The sequence below is a fragment of the Nothobranchius furzeri genome, chromosome 4 (genome assembly GCF_043380555.1).
Source record: "Nothobranchius furzeri strain GRZ-AD chromosome 4, NfurGRZ-RIMD1, whole genome shotgun sequence".
Taxonomy (NCBI): Eukaryota; Metazoa; Chordata; class Actinopteri; order Cyprinodontiformes; family Nothobranchiidae; genus Nothobranchius; species Nothobranchius furzeri.
Window position 1 is genome coordinate 50,269,201 of NC_091744.1, and position 8,049 is coordinate 50,277,249.

Sequence of the window (8,049 nt, forward strand, 5' to 3'; positions counted from 1 at the left end):
GGAACCGATCAAAGGAGCCCAGAGAGATTGATCTGAAGTGGAAGCAGAGGCTAAATCAAGTGTAATATGATCTAACAAAAGATTTCTATACTGGTTAATGCAGAGAGTTTCTCTATTTTTCCAATTCAAGAGGATAGTTTTCTTAGCCATGCATATGGCAGTCAGAACCACGTGAACCAAAGATGTTTCAATTGGGACATCGTCCAGGTTTCCCAGTAAACAAAGAGAGGGGGTGGTTGGGATATGACATTTCAGAGACTTTGACAGGTCTTCACACACTCTACCCCAAAATTCCTGGACAGGTGGACAGGACCACAGTGCATGAATGTAATTGTCAGGAACGTTGTTTGCGCAGTGTGTACAGGTGTCAGACGACACAAACCCCATCTTGAACATCCGATGACCTGTATAGTGTACTCTGTGTAGAATTTTGTACTGAATTAATTGTAAATTGGAGTGTCTGATCATTTTAAAAGTATTTAAACAAGTTTGGGACCAGAAGTTCTGGTCAAAGCTGACTGATAGATCCACCTCCCATTTTTCAATAGGGATTACTATTCTACCGTCTATTTTGGACAGTGTCTTATATACTTTAGACAGTAGTTTGGGGGGGTTTGAGATTATAGAACTCTAATACCCTTGGTGGTGTTTGTAATTCTATTTTATTGAGCTTAAATTTTTGTTTTACTACAGATTTAATTTGGTGGTATTCTAAAAAGCTATTCTTATCTATTCCAAATTGGGAGACTATTCTATTAAATGGGATGAAGTCCAATCCTTCATATATGTGTTCCAGGTATAGGACTCCTTTGTTTTTCCAGTCCGGAAGGTTCATCATTTTATTATTTTGCAAAATATCAGGATTATTCCCACCATGCTGTCAGAGAGGTGCTGATACTAATACTTTTGAAGCCTTCATGTTTCCTTATGCTTGAGCTAATAAATGGTAAGTCTGAAAGCTCTATCGTATTGCAAAGTGTCTGTTCTATATCTAACCAGGACTCATCTAGTGGGTTATCTTGCAACCATCTTGGTATATATTGCAGCCTGTTGGCTAAGAAATAATAATAAAAGTTTGTTAAATCCAGTCCTCCTCTGTCTTTGGTCTTCTGAAGCGTTTTTAAGCTAATTCGTGGAGGTTTATCCTGCCAAAGGAATTTGGTAATTGAGGAGTCCAGAGATTTAGACCAGTCAGCTGGTGGTTTGTTTGGGATCATTGAAAATAAGTAATTTATTCTGGGTAAGACCATCATTTTAATTGTAGCAACTCTCCCCATGAGTGATATTGGTAAGGATTTCCATCTTGCAAGATCATCTTCCACTTTCTTTAAAAGTGGGATGTAGTTTAGTTTGGTTAGATCTGCTAACTTGGGAGAGACATTAATTCCCAGGTATGTGATATTCCCTGACTCCAATTGTGTATTAAGTAAATTCACAAAAGAGAAATTAATTGGTAGAACTGTGGATTTTAACCAGTTTATAGAGTAATCTGAAACTTGTGAAAAAGAGTTTATCAGTTCTATTGAATGGGAGAGAGACGATTGAGAATTCCGGAGAAAGAGTAAAACATCATCTGCATAAAGACTTATCTTATGTTCTATTTTCTTACACTTTATCCCTTTAATACATGTTGTTTGCCTAATTGCTGCCGCTACTGGTTCGATAAAGATAGCAAACAGTGAGGGGGAGAGTGGGCATCCCTGCCTGGTCCCCCTCTGAAGACAGAAGCTAGCTGATATTTGGTCGTTCGTCCTGACGTGTGCAGTTGGCAAACTGTATAATGTTTGTAGCCAGTTTATGAAGAAGTTCCCAAAACCAAATTTATGTAAAGTTGCAAATAAGAACTTCCAGTTAACTCTATCAAAAGCCTTTTCTGCATCTAAAGATAATATGCTAGTTTCTATGTTTCTACTGTAAGAGAAATCTATCAAATTAAAGGAGACATAACATGCTTTTAAGTTATTCCTTTTTACATCTAAATCCTTCAGTTGGGGTCTAAATACAGTGGAACTGCAGTTCTTTGGTCTGATTTCCTCATTATTGTTGCTCTACAGACCCTCATCTACCCCTGTTCTGAGGAGAGTCTTGAGAATGAGCCGTTTTTGGGTACTGTCTCTTTAAACTGGAGGAGGAGCTGTAAACTCCGCCCCCCTCCACAGTGCAGACCTGTACTCTCCTCCCCCAGCCGGACTTTGGAGTTCTATAGAGAAATCATTATTTAGCATAGCAGATTTAGCATAACATATTAGCATTTTTAAAACATGTGGGGAGAGTAGTTCATCAGGCTGTTTCAAGGCTGCTAACCCCCAAATTCCACTACCTCCGGTTCGCCCCCGCCTTCCGCAGCCGCTCGCTTCCGAACTCAATTTTTACTGGTACCCGCTCTACAACGGCTCCGCTCCGGTGCGGAGACCTGAGGGGGGCAAACAAGCATGCGCGGGACTTTCGAGATCTTGCGATACAGTCCGAGCAATAAACGCGGAAGTTAGATCCAAACACCCATTGTGTGGGAGAAGCATCGGCATGAGCTGTTTAATCTGCCTATCATTTGTGTTGAGAGATCAGCAGTGTTTGGATCAACAAAGTGTGACTACTTTGATAGTGGAAACTGTATTTATGGCTTACTTTTGTGCATTTAAACTTCAGCCGCCATTGATAGTTGTTAAAAGTTGTTAAACCTGTGCATATGAAACAAAAAACGCCTTTTGTTTATCGATTTATTGTGAAAAACGGAAATTGTGCTTGCTCCTTTTCCTGTTGGACCGTTGTGATTTCTGTCCATTTACTGCGGAGGTGCTTCGGCGTCCGGCGAAAATAGGATCGATTCTATTTTTGCCGGACGCCGGAACAGAGGGCGGCGCATGGCGCCGCACTGCCGGAGCATAGCCGCAGTAGTGGAATTGCTCTGATTGACTACAACGGGACCGATTTTGCTCCGGCGTTCGTGTCGGAGTGGAGCGGAGGTAGTGGAATTTGGGGGTTACTCTCTCATGCATTTGTCTGTAGTCACTCACACACACCCGTCACTGCTGACAGAGGGACAAGCGAGCAGGCACGTGCGCGCGCACACACACACACACATCTGTCACGGCCGACTGAAGGACAAACGAGCGGGCACGCGTACGCGCACACACACACACACACACACACACACACACACACACACAAGGAATGCTGCTTGCTTATTTATTTCTATAAAAAAATGTTTAAAAAAATGATACAGCTCATTAAAACACCATTAAAAGAATATATTTTATTAAGATCTCTATCTATCTATATACATACATATAATTATAAATAATTTTATAAGTTGTCTTATTTTATATTGGGTGTCTTAAGGCTGAAAATGGATAAAAAGCAGTCACATTTTAATTTAAAGATTTGAGATTCTAGTCAAAAATAAAGAACATTTCTCAATGTTCTTTAATGTGATCATTATAATTCTAATGCTTACAACTTTGTTTTTATTGTCTGCAATGCGTAGCCTACATCTTTATTAAATATGTGTTTAGCTGTAAAGTGGTAATTCTTTCTAATGTGTACACACAGGTGGACATCAGTGCTGCAGTGAAATTCCCAAGATCAGTCTGCTTTGCTAACAAATATAGTTAAATCTTACCTGCATTCTAAATAAATACCGTTAGGTGAAAACATCAGAAGGCATTGAGTTATTGATAAAATCCCTAACAGCCAGAATGGAAGAAGAGCATGCTGGGTCATCCTGGATCTGAGCCTGTTCTGTGTATTTACCTACAGGATGCAATAAATGTCTACAAGGCTGAGTTTGGACCATTACATCTAAAAGAAAACATACAATCAGTGATTTTTTTATTGTTTACATTAATATACAAATTTTCTAAGTATTAACCTCACAGCAAATAAGTAGAACAATATAATAAACAGGCTTTAGTAGTTAAACAGGCGTTGTGCACACAGGTGCTTTGTGTCCCGGTGCTGGTGGTATCTAGGTCTCAGAGTTCCTGTCCTCCTGCCGTCTTCTGTTGTCCTCAGGATAGGAACTGATGTTTCCTGGTGATGAGGGAGGGGCAGTATGTGGGCTTCAAACTGGTCCTGGATAACAGTGGGAGACCTCCGTTGTCTGAATACTGAGACCAGAGGGTTGGTGAGATGCAGATCTTCTCTACCTCATCTAGAAACGGAGTTGGTTCAGGGAAAACTTTTCCAAAGACCAGTTCCATGATGTCATCGCCATATTCTGCAATGATAGACAATAACTTTAATGACATATTTTGTCTACAAGCAGCTTTAGGAAAGTTGTTTCTTTAGCTTTCATGTTTATAGTCACGTTTGTGTTTGTTCACAAGTTCACTTTGCTGCAGTGACTTCATATTTTCTTACAAATGTAATAAAATAGTGACACTAAAATTATACAAATGATTCCTTATGAAAGGAAGCTCATTAGAGAGCAGTGCAGACAGACTTACTACATGCTGCAGCTGTTTTTGTAGGCCAGCTGCTGCTGAATTTGGGGAAAGTTATTCTGTACACATCCAGATCAGATGGTCGATTACAGAAAATAATGTAATTCTATCATTTCTAAACAGACTAAACAAGTAAAACATCAAATAAATCACTCTGCTGTCAGTGATTCAGGGGGTGAGGTGTTCTTAATGATGAGGGTGGCTGAGGTGTGTCATCACTCACTTTGGTCTGGTCCAGACTGTCTCTTTACTGGTGGGTCTCCTTCCTCAGTAGGTGACGTGAAGCTTCAACATCTGAACGTTCTGTGTTCCTTAGAGGAGAAGAAAAGTAACATTAGCAAGCTGGCTAAATTATTTTTTACTAGCATCTCAAGGCCTTGGAGAAGCAGATCTTCACGTACCTAAACATCAGACCAGTTTGTCCCAGCTGAGCTCATCAGGGCTTTAGTCTGACAGCCTGTCAGTGAAACAAGGCTCCAGCCTTCTGGATGTGGACACTAAAAAAGCAAAGGAACATTTCTACTTTTGTTTTAATTATTTTACAGCTGATTTTATCAGCTTTCCGACGCTCACGCTCATACAGACGGTGAGCTTTGCTGCGTCTGACTGATGCAGAGTTAGTTTTTATATCTGCAGTGAGACAAAAAACTAACCTCACTTCACTCAGAGATTGTTCTTTAAAACTTGTATTAAATCCACTGTGTTGACGCACTTTAATGACTGTCAGGCTGCATTTTAGCTTATATGGGACTTTATTTACTGGATGCTAAGATTACATCACACTCACGTAGAATAACACACAGGCTCTCTGCTGTTACAATCAGTGGGAGGTTATCATCTGGTGTAAAAGAAGGCGTTGATCAGAAATCACGTTTTATTCCACGAAAATCAGCCAAATCCACATTAATCTGGGTGCTAACTTTACTAGCATACTGTGCTAGCGATAGCAAGCCGGATGCTAACGCTTTAGTGCTGCTAATGCCCGTAAATCTAAAGTAAAGTTTGTCGACATTTTAGAGTGATATGAAGCTTACCGCTCTGCTGCTGTGTCCCGTTGCTGCCACATTCAGATGGAAATTACTCCTTTTAGATAGATGAAGGCCTCGTACTTGGTCAGTAGCCTGGAGACACCGAACGAACCACACACACACACACACACAAACACACTACTACTACTTTTTCTTCTGTGTTTTTTTAGCAGTAGTGTCATCAGCTCCTGGGTTTAAATACTGCCCCACCACCCTTCCTTAAAACGAGGAACAGTTTTGAGCTGTGTGTGGCTAAAATAACCATTCTGCATTTTTCCAATACGACTACAAAAAATCTTAGCGAGAAGAAAAAATGGCGGATTGGCTCTGTGTTTAGCCGAGGGCCATTACCATATTTGGTAGTTATCCTGACGAAATAAATTACTGATGTAATAGATAATTTGAAAAACTGAACGGGTGGACAAATATGCCCAAAACTTAATTATTAAATATCTAAATAGCAACTCCAGTGAATAATATAAGCCTTTTTGCTCACTTAGACACTTAAAATGTGAAACACACTGTGTTAATGGATAAAAAAGTGTGTTTTTCATGTTATGTCTCCTTTAAGTAATCTACGTGAGTTTGTGGATGACTGTCTACCCTTAATGAAACCAGTTTGGTCAGGGTGTATTATGAAGGGGGTTACCTTCTCTAATGTTTTTGCCAGGGCTTTACAAATTATTTTGAGATCAACATTAATAAGGGAAATTGGGCGATAGCTGGTAGGAAATGCAGGGTCTTTGCCTGGTTTTAACAAGAGACTAATATTGGCTGAGTTCATGTTTGGCTGTAATCTGCCGCTCTCTTCGATTTCCCTCACCATTCTGAAAAATATTGGAGCCAGAATGATCCAGAATTCTTTGTAGAACTACTGGGAACCCGTCTGGACCTGGAGCTTTCCTATTCGTCATAGATTTAAGGGCCTCCTGGAGCTCCGCTGAGGTTAGTGGCGAGTCCAGGACTGTAACTTGGCTGTCTGATAATTTAGGAAGTGTTATCCTGTCAAGGAACTCATCGATCTCGTTATCTGATGGGTTTATCTGTGGTGAGTACAAAGTTTGGTAAAAGTCTCTGAAAGTGTCGTTTATTCTTTCAGGGTCATAAACTATATTCCCGGTTGAGTCTTTAACAGCAGATATGGTAGTTTTCTCTTTATTTATTTTTAACTGGCTAGCCAAAAATTTACCTGATTTATTACTATGTTCAAAGTTTTCTATTCGTAGTCTTTGTGCTAAAAATTGTGTCTTTTGTCAATAATTCCATGAAGTTCTAATTTAGCTTTACGTAATTTGCTCATTAACTCCTTTTCTGTGGATGCCTCTAAAGACTTAATGATTTCTTCTAACTCCTGAATACGTTTGTTTTCTGTTTTTTTCTTATGTGATGAGAAAGAGATTATTTTACCTCTCATCACTGCCTTTCCTGCCTCCCAGAGAATAGATGCTGATGTTCCAGGCAGGTCATTATGTTCTAAATATAAAGCCCACTCCTTTTAAAAAAAATCTAAAAAACCTTCGTCTTTGAGCAGTGATGTATTAAACCTCCAGTTTTTGCTTGGTGGGATTGTCTTTTTATTTACCAGAGTTAAAGAAACCGGAGCATGGTCGCTGACAACTATTGGGTGTATCTCAGTGTCTGAAATGTCAGCCAACAATGAGCTGCTGACTAGAAAATAATCCAAACGTGAATGAGAGTGATGGACGTGTGAGAAAAAAGTATACTCTCACGGTTAGGATGAAGAGATTGCCATGCATCACAAAGCCCATAATCACTCATGTACTGTTTAACTATGTTAGTGGATTGCCAATTGCGCTGAGTCCCAGCTGTACTTAGCCTGTCTGTTAAGGAATTCATCCAAAAATTAAAATCACCTCCAATATTAAGTGGACAGTCCAAGTGTTCGGAGAGTACAGAGAAAAAATTATGAAAGAATGGAGGGTCATCAATATTTGGACAGTATATGCTGACAATACATAAGCTTTGGTTCTGTACGGATATTTTTAACATTATAAATCTACCCTCTGGATCAGAGACTGTGTCTAATACTGTGAAATTGATGTTTTTGTGTATTAAAATAGCTACACCTCTTTGCCTAGAGTTATAGCAGGCAGAGAACATGCTGGGAAACTCAGGTGTTTTAAGTTCATCTGCGGATGTGGCAGATCTATGAGTTTCTTGTAACAATATTACGTCTGCTTGCACTCTCTTTAGCTGATCAAAAATCTTTAATCTTTTCTCTATGGAGCTAGCTCCATGTACGTTCCATGAGACAAATCTTAGTGCACCCATAGATGTGTGTGTGAGTAGCTAAAATATGACGCCTTCATGTGAATAAGATGGAATAAGTATATAAATGTATAAAATAGTATGTTAATAAATAACAGAAAAGTAAATAATAATAATAATAAAGATCCAACAGTGTTTGTGGTTGTATTATTTGACGCATAAATTATGATATTGTGCTGTGAATTTAATATATCTATGTGTGTGTGTGTGTGTGTGTGCGCGTGTGTGTGTGTGTGTGTCGAGTCTGACGCAGTGTTAGAAAGTTGTGTGGTTGTGCCGTACAGGTGTAA

General features: G+C 39.4%; 1 long non-coding RNA gene across 1 annotated transcript; it reads right to left on the reverse strand.

Annotated features, from left to right (window-relative positions):
• Positions 1 to 3,516: 3,516 nt before the first annotated feature.
• Positions 3,517 to 5,147, reverse strand: LOC129153503 (uncharacterized). Its single transcript, XR_008559490.2, has 3 exons — positions 4,844 to 5,147; positions 4,666 to 4,753; positions 3,517 to 4,216 (listed from the first exon to the last, which is right to left on the reverse strand). It is a non-coding gene; the product is annotated as an uncharacterized lncRNA (long non-coding RNA).
• Positions 5,148 to 8,049: the final 2,902 nt, after the last annotated feature.